Genomic DNA, 16883 nt, shown 5'->3' with positions numbered 1-16883 from the left:
GATGGATCATGAGCGACACTCTAATTTTGTTGATTTGTTTATTGACTTATCCTATTTTATGTCGAGTAGAGAATTACGGTGTTACATATACAAAATTGTGTAGCATTCTAAAGATGCCTCAATTTATAATTTTTTTTACGTGGACATGAAAAATATGGAGACCATGGTAAATATAAAAAATTAAGAGAGAATAAGAAAATATAACTACAATAATGTTTAGTTCCATATTTTATTTCATTACAAAAATTTTAGAATACAAAGCTATAATTTTAAGTTACATGAAATTATAAAATTAAATAAATAAAAATACAATTATTGATCAACATAAAACTTAAAGGAAAACATATGTAACGTTCTAGCAAAAAGTATATTTCTTAGGTTCTTTGCTGGTTTAAGAAACCATTTCCATCTTAAAGACTTTTGTGTACTCCCTTAGGTGTTGTATTCATAAAAGCTCCAATTCAAAATAGGCACACATTCATTGTTAATGCACTTAAACATGAAATCATGCTTGTGGGAAATCTCTGGACAATCTTTAAGAGTGTCACATTGACGTTGTGCTGCAATAAAAAATAGAATAAAACAACATTTTCAAATGAGATAATCATATAGTAATAACTACAAAATAAAGAAGGAAAATTTTAAAGATAAGAAAATGGTTTACCACTAGCCTCCTTTGAAAGAAAGAATATGGAAAGAAATAAAATCATAACACAAACAAACTTGAGAGTTTTAGCCATTTTTCTTCTTGCATGTAACAAAGAGAACATGATTTGATACTTTATAGTGTGTAAGATTGATTAAATGTTAAAAGTATTTAAATATTTTTACCACTTAAGTATATCATTATGTTTTGTTTGTCCTTTTTGAATATTTAATAAAGGGGTGGCGTAAAAACTTTCAAATCTTTAGAACTTTCTATTTTTTTAAAGTTACTTTTTTACCTTTTGTGATTGAAAGAGGATTTTTATTTTTGAAAAATATTGAATCATGATATAGTTATTTACATTGGATGAAACAACATTGTTATGTACAAGTTGAACATATTGTAGGATTTTATTTATACAAAGTCATTTTATCAAATAGAGTGTATATCAATTTTTTTATTTGTGTAATTCCTTCTACATTTTTTATTCAGATAATATACAAAATATTTTAGGATTTCAAAATCTACACTTTATTGTTATTGAAAGAGGCGTCTTATTGATGCTTTCACAAATTTCTATTTTTATTTCTCCCCCAAATAAGTATATTGAAATACAAATATTATTGTATTGATTACTAATACAATTATTTTTTTTGTATTTACTTTTAAAAAACAAAAATTGAAGGCAGGGTCGGCCTAACACATATTAAGGCTTGAGGTAGATCTTAAAATGAGACTTTTTAAGTTAGGGTCTTGCTAACGAGTGCCTCAGGGGCACTCTTTAAGCATTCTAATTAAATAATATATTCTATAAAAAAGTTAACAATTTCAATTTCCGAGGCAATTAATACACATATTTTCAAGAAAAACTTGCTATTTTAAGGCCTTAAAGAGTGCCCATGGGGCACTCGTTAGCATTTCCCTTTAAGTTAATAGTATTTTTTATTTAAAATTTTATATTACGAGCTTTTTGAAAAGCAAAATTATTTATTAAATTACTGTAATCAATTTCATTTAGTATTTTTTTCAATTGATAATTAAGCCTATGTATTTAATCTTTGTTGAGAAATTGTTGATCTTATATAAGATTTTATTAACTTTAATTTTGAAAAAATTCTCTAGGCAGATGCAACAGTTATAAGAATTGTAAACATTATTATATAAGCAATATACACATTTGAAAAAGAATCAAGTCTATTTATATAATTAAGTATATCAATTGGTGTATCGTTTCCTACTTTTATTATTTCTTTTAAAACTTGTAACAGTTATAAGAATTGTTAACATTAGTATATAAGCAATATACACATTTGAAAAAGAATCAAGTCTATTTATATAATTAAGTATATCAATTGGTGTATCGTTTCCTACTTTTATTATTTCTTTTAAAACTTGTAGTTCCATAAATAAATTTAGTCCATCAATATCAGTTTTTGTCATTATGTTTTATTGATAGTTCAAGGTTAAGACAATTCTCTTTTAAATTTTCAACTTCAATGGAATTTAACATTTCAATACTAAATAGAAAACCAAAAATATCACTATATCTAAGAAGTAGCCAGTTTTAAATGATTTTTCAGGAGATTTCATAACTTCATTGTTAATAATCTCATCAAAATTTTCTTTCTACGATTAATACGTTTTTCCACAAAGTTTTGGTTCAATATACATTCCAAAAGCAAATAATAGCATTTTCAAATCCACTTTCCCTATATTTTTCAAAAAATAAAATAAGTCATTTCAATTGTTCTATAGCAACATCAATACAAATATCTTCTTTTATTTTTGGTAATCAGGAGGGCCGAAGCCCGAAAACAGAAATCAATACAAATATCTTCTGATTGCATATTTTAACTAATAGAATTTATTGCAAATGATATATCATACCAAATAATCATGCCTAATACAAATTCAAAATTTTCAAGCTCATAAGTTGCTAAACATTGAGCTTCACTTTTTATTTTAGGTTCATCGCTAATTTCACATAATTCCAAGAAAATAGTTTATATATGTTGCAACAAAGTAACAAGTTTAAACTATGAGAACCACATGGAGTATACAACGATCTAGTATTAATGTCTTACAATCTTTTTTTGCACTCCTTGATGTTTTCTTTTCATATTAGACCCGTTATCATAATCTTATCCTCTTAGGTTACTAATATTAAGTCCAATAATATTTATCTCATTTATAATTGCATCAAAAAGACTTTTCCCAGTTGTATCATTTACTATTAAAAATTCTATAAAAAAATTGTATTGGAGTAGAAGAAATATCAACACATGGTAAGACAAAAGTCATCTGCTATTGATGGCTTATATCAGGAGTGCAATCAAGTATAACTGAAAAATACTTTGCATTTTTAATGATTTTTTTAAAATTTTTGTTTTAATTTCATTTGCTAATAAACTTATTAATTCATTTTGTATTCTATGCCCAAGGTAAGGATTATGAATTTCTTTATCTTTAATTCGAAGAATGTATTCTTGAGAAATCATTTCATTTGTTCCACGAAAGGCTAAGTTCATTTGAGAAATCTTTAATTCGAAGAATGTATTCTTCAGAAATCATTTCAAATAGACTTGAGAAATTTCCATTATTATCTTGATAAATCTTTTCATTTGTTCCACGAAAGGCTAAGTTTATTTTATTCCAAGAGTTTTAACAACTACAACTATTCTAAATAAAACATTTCTCTAATGTTCTCTATCTCTATTTATTTGTTCTTGAACATGTATGTCAATTGTTTTATTTTTTAACAATCTCGTTTCTAGATCAACCCATGAACTTATATTAACAATGTGTTCATTTCACATCTCAAGACTCCTAACCTTAGAACCCATATTTTGCAACCCTTAATACAACAACTTGCTATTTACTTGTACTAGAAAGAGTATTCAATAATTTACAACAAAAACAAAATACTTTATCCAAATCTTGAGAATATACTAATCATCTTCTTTCACGTTTTTCTCCATTTGATAATTTTTTAATATAAAATGAGGAAGAAAAATGTCTTGAGGATTCATCCTTAGGAAAATCTATATCGATAACTTTAAGAGAACCTTTTTCTACTAATAAATCTCTCAAATTGGTACTAATATTTGTCCACTGACTTGGATGACGTAAATTTTTAGTGGTGTCTACACTATCAAGTTCTTCTATTTATATATCATTATTTGTATTTTTATCATTGTCTAAATTGATAAATTTATCTACATTTTTGTTTTCGTGCATGTCTATAATGTTCGCTTCTACATTACTGTTAACTTGTTCATTCAATGAATAATCGCCTATATTTTCAAATTTACTTTTTTTATATAAATTTATGTAAAGCTCCCTTTTGTTATTCGAATTCCAAAAAACTTCCAACATTCAAATGTACTCAACATGTCTCTCATCTCACCTTTTTCACTTGAATTGAACAGGATTATCACACAATCAAAATATCAAAGAATTTTACCATAAATTTGCAAATTATTTAACAAAGCCATATATAAATACACCTCTAGATTCATCTTGCACCTTATAGTCACCACTGAACTGATTTTCAAGTTATTAAGTATAGATCAACTCATCACGTGTAACGAAGATTGTCAAGGGGAATTAGACAAAATCAAAAAATACTTGCAAGAGCTTCCTATCTTGATACCCCATGTCCCAGGGAGGCCTCTCATTAAGTATTTAATAGTACTAGATAAGTCAATGGGTTGTGTACTGGGGCAATATAATAAAATTGACCGAAAGGAGTATGCCAGTTATTACATGAGTAAGAAGTTTACAGACTGTGAATCCATGTACTCATTACTTGAGAAGATTTGTTGTGCATTAGCATGGGATGCCTGAAGTCTAAGGAAATACATATCAACCCACACCACGTGGTTGATATTAAAGATGGATCCTATCAAGTATATCTTCGAAAAACTCGTTTTCCCGAGAAAGACTGCTCGTTGGCAGATGTTGTTGTCTGAATATGACATTCAATATGTCACTCAAAAGACAATAAAAGTCAGTGTGTTGTCAAAAGATCTCGCATATGCTTGTATCTGAGACTTTGCATAGGGATTCATCTGATACCTTGAATGTCATATGGGCCATCTTCATCTAGACTTTGGTCAACCCCTTTGACCCAAAAGTCAAAGGAGGACTATTTTGACTTTTGTCCTTTTTTGTTAATAAGTTTTTCTTTATTTGTTTTATTTCACTTATATTATTTTACCTTTATTTACTATTTTTGTTTACCATTATTATTATTATTATTATTATTATTATTATTATTATTATTATTATTATTATTATTATTATTATTATTATTATCATCATCATCAATTACCATTGTTATTATAAGCATTATCATTATTTTAAGTATTATTATTGACATTATCATTATCATTATTATTTATATTATTATTATTATTATTATATTTTTGTTATTGAGTCAGCATTCAAAGAACACCAAACAAAATTCAAATGTTAAATGAATCGGATCAAAGTGGAAACAAAAGCAACCTTTATTTATCCAAATCACAAAGATACATCATATTTATACTCAATGAATCAAAATCCCTAAACATCATAAAAATCCAAAAATAAAGCGAATCATATCAAGGCCAAATCAGAACCAAATCAATTAAAATCAAGCCCTTTCATTCATTAGATCGGTACAAAATTCAGAGGCCCATGGATACATTCCATAAGAATACATAAACGTGTGCCCTAAGATAATATGTTACAAACTTGAATCGAATCTAATCTAATCATACTAAAAACAAATCAATCTAATTTAATTTCTAAACCTAATGATCAACCTATAAAAGCCGTAAAATTTGACGGAATGGGAGAGAACATTGAAAACACTAAAAGGGCAGCAACGCAAACTTCTCCTTGCAATCCCCAATCCTTACCAAAGCTCTGTTGTTAAGTCAATTAAGTTCCATATTAAAAATCTAATTTACTGAGCTTTAGCCTCCACCCATCGCCACAGTCTGTCATAGTTTACCACCAAGACAATAGAAAAATAAGAAGCCAGGAGGAGAAATTCAAAAAAGAAGAAGAAAAGGAGAAAGCAGAGTGTAAAAAGTTGTACCTGGAGAATCACTGCCACGTCAAAAATCGCCGCCACCATGCCAGAAATCTCCTCCCTTATTTCCTGGTATTTTCCTCAGTTTTTTCTTAGCATTTTCTTCTGGATTTACGTTGCCTGGCATGCATATATGTGTGTTTGTGTTAAGAACATGTTTGCTTTTGGTTTTGTTGGAAATTATAGAGTTAGAGTTTCAAATTTGTGCAATGTCTGATTTAGTGATTGTTGTTATCTTTTAGGGATTCTGATTATAAAATGGTGTTTAGAAGAGGAAAGTAGGTTGGGTTAGTGTTTAAACTTTTAGATTTTGGTTCGTTTTATGAAATTTTTGAGAAAAAATAAAGATGAAGACTCATAGTGTTCATTGGTTTGTTCTTTATTTGGGTGGGTTTTAATCTAAAAGTTGGACAATTATTGGTGTTTTTTGTGTTTCTGAGAGGGAAAAGGATTCAGTGACTTTGGCATTGGTGACTTTGGGTAACTTTGGTTACTTTTGATGAAAGAGAAAGTGAAAAAAAGGAGGGAAAAGGAATGAGAGAGAATGGAATCTAGTGAGAGATAGACACAAAGTCACGGTGACTTTGGCGCCCCAAAGTCACTGAAACCCAACCCTTCTGAGAGAGAGAGAGAGAGAGAGAGAGAGAGAGAGAGAGAGAGAGAGAGAGAGAGAGAGAGAGAGAGAGAGAGATCAAAGAGGGGAAAATGAAGAAAGAGAACAAGAATGAGTAAATGAGAGGTCCTCCTCCTCCACTTTACTTTTGTTCCATTTCCCCTTTCATTCCTCACTGTCCACATGGCCTCATCACGGCCCTTGGATGAGTCTACTAAAAGTTGACTCAGGGACTCCCGCATCAATATGACATGCGCTTATCTTTCTTAACCTTTAGATCTAGTTGTTAGTTAACCTAACATTTCAATTTGATTTCTGATTATAGCCACAGGATAATCTAGTGGCCACGTGTTCCCCTGGGATCTTGGTTGTTTGTTTTCCCGAGTGGGCCTTTTATATATTTGGCTTTATTTTTTTTCCTTTTCATACCACCTTTAACTATTTTTTGCACCCTACTTATTTTATTTATTCCACCTTTATTTAGGTATTTTAGTTGTTTATTTTTGTATGAAAAACATATAATTTACTTTTGTTTTAGAAAAAATACAAAAGATATTAATTTCATTTCATTTAATTGGTTTTAGTTTATTAGGTCATTAATTTTAGTCAAGTTAGTTTTATTAGCTTTAATAAAACTTAGATTAAAACTAAAAAAAATATAAAAGCAACAGCCTCTTATTTTTATTAGGTTATTTAATCAAATTTATTTTATTAGAAAAACCTAAAAAAATGTCAATGCATTTTAATTAAAAAATTAAAAAATTAAAAAATAATAACAAAAATAAGGCTCTTTTTTTATAATCTAAAATTAACATTCACACAACAAATGTCTTTTTTGCCCTTTCGTAGTCATGACCAAAACAATTTTTTTCACAAATAAAATCAATAAACACACACTTATTTTCTACCATGAACTACGAGGGTTTGAATTTCTCATTATACTCAGGATTAAGTAGGCACATGTTTCAAAACCTTGTCAAGCACAATAATAAAAAACTAACATTTTCCATTTTATCTCTTTTTTTGTAAATATTTTTAATAAATAAAAAAACAAAACAATTGCCAACATTCCTTAAACAAATATTTCTACCCTAGCCTATTAGGAGGTTCCTATTGAGTACAATGGATGCGATGGGTGCTAATACCTTCCCTTCACATAACTGACTTCTCAACCCGATTAGGTTGCGATAATTGTTTCTTCCTTAAAAGGGTTTTATCGATGTTTCCCTCAAAAACTAAAACTTTGGTAACGACTCTGTAGTTATTTTCAACTTTAATACACTCCGATATTTTTTCACGCCGCAAAACAAGGTAAATAAAGGGGACTGAAAATGATCAATACCAGTATTAGGCAATTGATTAATCGCATGAACTGCGGATGCAAAACCATGTTCCCAAGAGTGAATAGGAATGAAATCATGAGATAGTAAGGTAAGACCCATTTTGATAATATGTTTATGCTTGCGTTCGACTTTACCATTTTGGTTAGACATGTGAGGACATATGATCATATGAGAGACACCTAACTTAGTTAAATAATTAGTGAAGGTTTGAAATTCTCCCTCATAATCTGATTAAAAAACTTTATTGGTAGTGTGAATATGATTTTGAACAAACTTGTGAAATAATTTGAAGGCATGAAGTGTTTCCGATTTGTTTTTAAGAAAGTAGATCCAAGTGTACTTGGAATAAGCATCGACAAAAGCAACATAGTAAAGAAAACTAGAAATCAAAGGAAAGGGGGGAGGACCCCAAAGATCTGTGTTCACTAATTCAAAAGGAGATTGATACACTATTCTAAATGCAGGGGAATACAATGGATGAGATTTGCCATTGCAATAAGAATTACACAACTTAGTCGAAAAAGGCCTAGTCGAAAAGGTAATATTACAATGCTTTAGAGCCTGGAAAATAGCAGGATAGTTGGCATGACCTAGTTGAAAATGCTAAAGAAGACTAAATTTTGTTTTATTTACACCAGAAGTTATAGAACATGAAACTGACTTAGCATTATTACAAATAGTCTTAAAAATGGATAGAGACAAGGAGTACATGCTGGACAAAACCACAGCCAAGCGAGGAAAGCAATACAACCCACTAGAACCACGAAAACCTTCAAGTAATGTAAGCCTAGAAACTTGAGATTTGATGAAACACTTATCAGTCAAGAATTCAAACACAACATTGTTATCGCGCGGGAACTTAGTAATACATGGTACAAGAAGAATATCATTAAGTGAAAGTGAAGTACATGGACATAAAGAAGAAGAAATACGAGTAGAACCTATACATTTGATTGCTAGGGATTGACCATTAGCTACACTAACACGACAAGCACCTGAGTAAGATTTCTTAGAGTGCAAGTAAGAAGAATGAGAAGTGAGGTGGTGGGAAGAACCTGAGTTTACAAACCAAGCCTAGCTTTCAAGATATCGAGGCAAGGAGTACTCATGTGCAGTTGACCTCAAGAGTATTAGAAATTAGGTTAGTGAAATTTTGAGATGGAGCCTAAGCAGGAGGCGGTGTAAACTGCTCATCAAAATGAAGCCAATAGTCAATCATAATATGACCATAATTTCCACAAAGCTAACAAGTAGGATGAGATCCAGGTGAAAAGAATCCTCTACCATGCCCTTGACCATAAAATGTGTAACACCCCAAAAATCTAGGTTAATTATTTAATTAGTTATTTAATTAATTTAGCATGATTATGTGAGTCCTTATGAATTTTTGAATTTTTTATGATGATATGTGATGTTTTAGTGATTTATGACATGTTCACATGAAGTATTTGTTGAATATAATATCTAATGATGATACATAATGTTGGGTGGTTTTGAGGTGTTAGGAGTATTTTAGAATAATTAGAATTATTAGTTGAGAATATTGAGGTAGAGATAATAAGGGCGACATTGTCAATTCAAGGGGGTTAAGTGAAGCAGAAGAAAAAAGAGGGAAGAGGGTTTTTCGTTCAGTCGTGAAAGTTTGGAAGAACGTGAAAGAGAGGAGAGCTAGGGCATTGCAGAACTCTGAGGGTTTTGCATAAATGCGAAAAGGATGAATAAATGATGATGTGAAGGGTATTGATGAATTAAAGATATGAATTCACAATAGAATGATGTTCGTAATGTAGAATACATTAGGTTGTGATTATGTGATGAAATATTGAGGCTGGATGGTGTTTAGGACCTGTAATATGCATAAATCGCAACATAGAGGGTCTGAGTCATGCAGAAAAATGCATCAGGAAACCCCTGACCGCCTAGATTCGCCGGGTGAATCGATCCAGCCGCTGGGCGAGTCGATTAATCTAGGACTCGTCTGGCGAATGATGTTGTAACACCCCATATCTACCCAAACATTTATTTTAAAAATCAAATTATAAAGTTTCACACACATCAAATAGGATGTCACACTCGTCATGTAATTCATATACGGCATACACGCCTTCACATAGATACATAGCAACTAAATTTAAAACGGACGATTTATAACATTTAATTTAATCACTAAAATCACTTCATCAAAAAAAAAATAACTTTGCAGCGGAATTCATAAAAGGGTAAATAGTAGTTTACCCCCTGTAATATGAGCGTGTTTCGGTTTACCCCTTCCCCCCCACCGTTGCCAAAGGCAGGTTTTGGCAACAGTTTTTTTGAAAAACAGTTGCCAAAAGGTAGGGAGGGGGAAAAACAAAATTCGCTAACATTACAGGGGGATAAATTACTATTAACCCTTCATAAAACTTTACCAAAATTCAGTTTACTCATCATAGCATCTTCACAATTTTAAATTAAGTTTCAAACTAAACAAAACATTATAAAAATTCAGCAAGTAAATGGTTAAAGAAAACACGCGTTTGTCCTCCCGAGTGCTACGTATCAGAGCGACAACCGACTCGACTCATGGCGACTAATCTTCACTCACTACCATCACCTGCACGTTACCAATATAAAGGTAACGGTGAAAACAAGTAAAAGGTGAGATATCAAACAATATAAATGAAGTGATGGTAAATAATATATTTACAGTTTAAGTTATAAAATATCTCAATTCACAATCTCCGCTAGAAAATTTTAAAAATTCAAATTCACACAACGTCACAAACAATCCAAATGAATGAGACACGATAGATGCAAACGCATGTGGTACCCGGGGCTTCAGCCCCCATTGCCAATTGCCAGTAATTAGAGGCATTCCAACTAGGGGTGTTCGCGGTGCGGTTTGAGCGGTTTTTACGTAAAAAATCATCCGAACCGCAAGAGGAAAAAGTGTGCGGTTCGGTTTGGTTCGATTGGCTTTTAAAAATAAAACCAAACCAAACCAAACTAAATCAATGCGGTTTGGATTGGTTCGGTTGGTTTGGTTTTTTTTTACAAATATTTATTGAGTCATACATACACATGTTGATGACAAAATAACTTTGTATTTAGTCATTTATGTGTTATCAAATAACAACAAAATTCATCATATTTTGATAACAACTTTCCATTTAATATACAAAAATAATATTAGATAAAAGTGGAATAAAAAATATAAAATAGTGACATAAAATAATATCAAAATTATTATAATGAAATAGAAAAAAAAGGAGATGAAATATTAGAGAAGATGAAAAAGAAAGAACAGAAGAGATGCGATTAGATAAGAAGAGGAAAATTAAAAACCTAACTGGAAGAGAGAACAATAAAATAAAAATAATAAGATGAAAAAGAAAGTACTTAAGAGATGAAATACTAGAAAAGAATATGAGAAGAAGGTGAAATACCGCTAGGAGGGATTTGAGAAGACTTAAGCTGAAATCTTAAGTGTGAGGAAGAGAAAATCATTCGCAATCGTAAGTTTAAGGCATAATAGGTTTGAGATTGGGTTGAATATAAGTTAATTGAAATTTGGGGGTTGTAACATAATGCGGTTTGGTTTGGTTTGGTTCGGTTTGTAAAATACAAACCGCAAACCGAACCGCGCGGTTTGTTAAAAAATGACCCAAACACATCATAACCAAATGCGGTTTTTTGCAGTTTCGGTTTGGTTTGGTTCGATTTTACGGTTTTCTATTGGTCCGGTTTGGTTTTGAACACCCCTAACTCCAACAGGCATGAGCCTTCGTCACTGATCGCCAATCGAGGCCGTCATCAAAATATGCAATTCATGCGACACGAATGAAATGCATCAATTACAAGAACATCACATTATATATTGTCACAAAGGCATTCGCCCATATCCCAAAAGTTACCAATAATCATTCATAATAATTACCTTCACTTTAATTCCCTGCAATTTACAAACTTCACGATATTTCCCAATACTCATTATATCAAAACGTCACCAAAATATGGATATCGAATCATTCCCAGACACGCCTAGTTTACTTTACGCTGTTAAATTAATTTCGGTCTACTTATTTCTGCTCGCTAATTAGTTCTTTTTCTATTACTGTATTATTGTACTAATTGTTTCTGCTACTTCTAAAGCTTACTCTGTTACTGCCAAATACATAGTGGTATTGTTACTCAATTATTCTGTTAACTAGCATATCACCATTGCTAATACTCCGAAATATTTATTCTAGCATGTTATTATTGTTTCCACTTTTATTACTATTTCGTTCGTCTGCTAAGGGTTGTTAAATTAATTTAATGTGGCTAATTGATTCAAGGGGGAAACTACTAAAAATTTATCTTATAAGTGGTAATTAAAATTACTAACTTATGATATTTAATACCTAAACACACTAAAGGTTTATCCACTCCCAATATGAAAAGTTACCAAAGATTATATATAGGACACCCGTCCCAGATTGAAGCAATTGTCCATAACGGACACCCCCCTCCATGCTTAAGGGCGCCCGCCCCCTAGATAGGGCCGCCCGCCCCACTTCACAGGTGGGTTCTCCCCACCTTCAGTTAAGGGACGTTTGTCCCTCCCTTTAGAGCACCCGCCCCTTACACATTTTCTTCTCCTTTTCAGTTATTTCTTCTCAGTCTTATGTTTTCACTTTCGTCTCAGAATTCAATCAACACAACAGAGCTACCATCACAAATTCATTCTCACATCACAAATTTATTCTCATTATATATTTCATTATCGATTGTAATTTTAAATCATTCTCAACAATCACAGGAAACACAATAACACAATTAATACACACATAACAACAATTGTTTGAACACAATATCATAACACCGGCACAACATCATCATACATACCAGAGAAATCAATCGAACACAAAGACAATATTAATCCCCTAGACTCCACATACAATTCATCATACCCTCATTTATACAGCAAGAACCCCACCCTTACCTTTGGATCGAAGGTCGCTCTACTTTTTGTTCCGGTCGAAATCCCCAAAATCGTGCTAGGCTATTGACCGTGTTTCCTCTTCCTCTGCTTCTCTGCTACTCTACGATTCCAATTGCTTTCTCCCAAGTTATGTTTCTAAGTTTTCAAAACCTAAGGGACGCTACCTCTCTTCTATTCTCATTTGGGCCACTCAATTGCACACGTTCATCATAACTTCCTAAGCCCATTTACTTAATAAAGTATACCCTTTACTTTAGATCTCAAGTTCTCGGTCCAATCTTAATTACTCGAAAAATTCCCCAAAATGTCAAATATTATTTTAATAATATTTCTAATACTAAAAATATTGAAATTTCATTTAACTATCGACCCGCTATCCTGTAACAATACTGACTAAATCGCTCAAAATACACTAAAATTCCATAAATACTAAAATAGTCTAATTTAAATAATAAATTGAAATACTGGCATTACAGATGCAGGCGAGGAAAGGTGTTGGATACTGACTTAACTCTCCGGGCGAGTGAAGAGGCTCGTTGGGTGCGAGGCTTGAGGAAATTGGGATGTTGGCTATTGACTTCAGTCGCTGGGCGAACGAGGAGACTCGCTAGACGAATGGTGCCTGAACCTGAAATTTTGTAAAGGCTGTAACTTGAGTTTCTGAACTCCATTTGACGCGTCGTTCGAAGCTTAAAAGAGCTAATAAAATAATATATATTTTGGTAGAATAAAATGAGTTGTAGGATATAGTCTTCCAGTACTTGTTTTAAGATGAGGCGATGATACTTTGTGATGAATAATTGTAAATATGCTTTCTATTATGAAATTGAATTAAACATGTTTTATTGTTACTTGACTTGTGTTCTATGATGTTTTGATGTTGTTTTGATGTATGTGTGATTATGAAACATGTGATGAGTTATGATTAATATGATGAATGATGATATGTTTTGACTAGTTGTAGTCGTATTGTGTGTTGTTGCGCATCATGCATTCAGAGCATTTGTAGTAATTTTGTCCAGTGATGTTTGCAAGGTATTTATTCGGTGATGTTAGGACGCTTTGGTCCAGTGATGGCCTTAATCCCATAGTGTGGATTGAGTTCAAATTGTTACGTGCTCCGGTTCTAAGCGGGAATCGATCCTATTGGTGGGGATCTTTGGAGATAATGATGACTAAGTCATCAGTGATGTTTGATACCACATGCATAAGTCTAATGATGTTGCACTTCTTTATTTGTGGCATTGCACAATAGTTGAATTAAGTGATGTATTTGATGTGATTCTTGAGTTGGAGTGTTTAATGTGAAGAATTTGAGATTGTTGATTTTGCTATGGATGTAATAGATGATATCATGTCGTTGTTGTCCTTATGATATGACTACTATATCTATTACTTATGCTTTTTATAATAATTACAATTTACTCACCCTTTCTGCTTGGAAATATTGCCTCCAAAATTGGGTAACTTGCCGGTGATAAAGGTTAGTGTAGGAAGCTTAGGAGGTAGCTTCAGAGTGCGCTTGTTTAATTTCCGTTGAGTTCAATGGGTCTTGCTCTAATATGTAACATCGGGGTTTGGATTGATTGAGTTTGAAATTTAATTGCCTTGTTATTTTGAAGAATTTTGCATTACTTTTATAATCATGTAGTCTTAAACATGAATTGAGGCAATTTTGTTGACGTTGAGCTACCTTTTATGGTATTGATTATTTTATGAAAGAGACGTTAAGAATTGTTTATTCTGCTGTGAATTTTTGAAGTAATTTACTTGGTGACGTTAAAAAGGCTATCTATATTTAAATGTTTTTGCAACCCGTGTTACGGAGCAGGGCTATTTGTTAAAAGAAGTTATTATGAAGATGTGACACCCTTGTGGTTATTTGTTTTGTTTTTCGTAAAAAATTATACGCGACAATATATGTGGGTTAGAATGGGGTTACAAAATGTGCATCCACAACCTCGACTATGGGTGGAGTTTTCACTCACACCAACTGTTTAATGATTAGCCTTCACAAGATATGTTGAAACAAAGGAATAGACAAATCCTGACACAATTTATCAAGTTGAATCTCCTAGACTTAGAAGAGCACTTCAACATCATAGAGAGATTTAGGCTCTTGAGTACCGTACATTTGCATAGCAAACAGATTAAACTCCTCAGGGAGAATGTTGAGAATGGAGTCAATTTGATCCTGTTCAAAAACAACACCTTCAATTGCAAGCAACAAGTTCACAATAGCTTTAATATGTAACACAAATTCACTGACTGAACTGTTACCTTTCTCGATGGATTTTAGTTTAACACGTAGCTGATAAACACAGGCTTTCATGTGTGCATTGAAGTATTTGTAAATTCTATCCCAAACTTCAAAAGCATACTTGCACGAGAGAACTCGAGGAAAAACAAATTCAAAAATCATGGAGAGAAGATAGATGAAAATAGCTTGATCTTGAACGATCCACTTTTCATATTCATCATAGATCTTTCCTTCAAGATGATCTTGAGGCATCTTGAACTTGACCGTAATGCGAGGATTCATAACAACTTTAAGAGATTTTTGAGCGAGGATCACACCTTCAACCTGCTGATTTTAGAGCAGATGATTGTTCTCCTATAATTTGATCAAAAGTTTTTGACCAAATTTGTGAGAAGTGGATAGATCAAATGCAGACAATGTCGTGAGCTATGGCGATTAACAAATGATGCTGCTTAGTGCAGTCGGTTGAACATTAGAAGAAGCTTCCATTGAGGCTCGATGAAAAAGATGAAGAGGAGAGATAAAGTTATTTACGTAATAGACTTTTGTTAGAGAAGTGAGAGAGAGAGAGGGGGGAGGGATTGACTCGACGATAGATACCATAATAGAATGTGAATTTCACATTATTCATTCAATATCTCTCAAGATTTACAAAACCATAACCACCTATATATAGCAAAGAATGCATGATGGATGGTGTAAGACTTGGTTATAGTTATTCATGTATGTGCATGATAATCCACTTATATTTAACATGCATAAATGCATATGCTAAGATATGTAACTCTAGTTTCCTAATAAAGCCCAACCACAAACTTAAACGTTTCTAACATGCTAGAGCACCCCCACACTTATTGTTTTGCATCGAATAAGGAAATAAATTTTCTACCTAACTCCAAAGAGGGTGAAAATATTGATCTTTCAAATCAAATGTGCTACATATTAGACTTTATCACCGAAGAAAGGGCTCGTACTTGAAGGGTTTAAATAGCATATTAAACATTTCATACAGGTTGGCTTGAAAAGTAGCAATACAACCCTACAAACCCAGTACTTAATGTTGATTTCAACTCTTTCTCTTCCCTTGATATTGAGCTTGATCTAAAAGAAATCATGTGTCGACACATATAAAGGGAAGCTACAGGCTTTAATAAAAATCCACATGTGTCGACTTATAGCATGTATGTGTCGACACATATACTTGTTTTCACATAAAATATGATTTTTAATGCATAAAATATTTTCTAAACACATTCTAAGCTTCCTAATACTAAGATGCACATCAATACTCAGAGAATACCATCCAATATACAGAAATACTAAAGTGTTTCTAGTTTTGATATCATGCAAAATATCTCTAATGGGAAAGTGAACTCACATAAATTACTAAGTTGAAAGGGGGGAGGGGTTTTGGGGTTCATAAAAGTGTGGTTTTCAAAATAAAATAAAATAAAAAGATGAAAGTTATCAAAGATTAAAACGACCAGGGATTAAAGTGACTAGGTCTTTCTCGAATCCGTTAATTATCATGTTAGGTGATTGTGTTTGTTATCTTAATATGATTTTCTAGTAACACGATAAATTAACTTATTTGTTATATCCAATTTCTTTGTGCATAATATTTTCTTTAATAACAACTTCTTAATTCCTTAGGTGATTTTGAAACCAAAACAGACTATAATGTTCGTTAATTCTTAAATCGCAAAATTATAATTCTCTATTCCTAAAACAATTACTAATTCTGAATAGTTAAATTATGCTTGGTTTTAAAAGCTAGGGGACATTAGTTATTCAAGACCTAAGTTCAATTCATATATTCGTCAACCTAAAAAAAACATTACGAGCAAACCTAATTGAATAATACTAGAATCTCGGATTAATTAAACAATACAAAGTCAATCGCATGGTTCAAACAGATTAAATTAACATCATCTCAAAATACTTAATCTAAAAAAATTTAGCTACTCATAATTAGATT

The 16883-nt window shown here is 31.9% G+C and overlaps 2 long non-coding RNA genes across 2 annotated transcripts; both read right to left on the bottom strand.

Annotated features, from left to right (window-relative positions):
* Positions 1-205: 205 nt before the first annotated feature.
* LOC131611905 (uncharacterized) lies at positions 206-821 on the bottom strand. Its single transcript, XR_009287228.1, has 2 exons — positions 665-821; positions 206-560 (listed from the first exon to the last, which is right to left on the bottom strand). It is a non-coding gene; the product is annotated as an uncharacterized LOC131611905 (long non-coding RNA).
* Positions 822-5272: 4451 nt separating this feature from the next.
* On the bottom strand, positions 5273-6172 carry LOC131611904 (uncharacterized). Its single transcript, XR_009287227.1, has 2 exons — positions 5733-6172; positions 5273-5631 (listed from the first exon to the last, which is right to left on the bottom strand). It is a non-coding gene; the product is annotated as an uncharacterized LOC131611904 (long non-coding RNA).
* Positions 6173-16883: the final 10711 nt, after the last annotated feature.

The sequence above is a fragment of the Vicia villosa genome, linkage group LG6 (genome assembly GCF_029867415.1).
Source record: "Vicia villosa cultivar HV-30 ecotype Madison, WI linkage group LG6, Vvil1.0, whole genome shotgun sequence".
Classification (NCBI taxonomy): Eukaryota; Viridiplantae; Streptophyta; class Magnoliopsida; order Fabales; family Fabaceae; genus Vicia; species Vicia villosa.
Note: the sequence above shows the minus strand (reverse complement) of the source record. Positions and strands in the feature narration are given on the sequence as shown.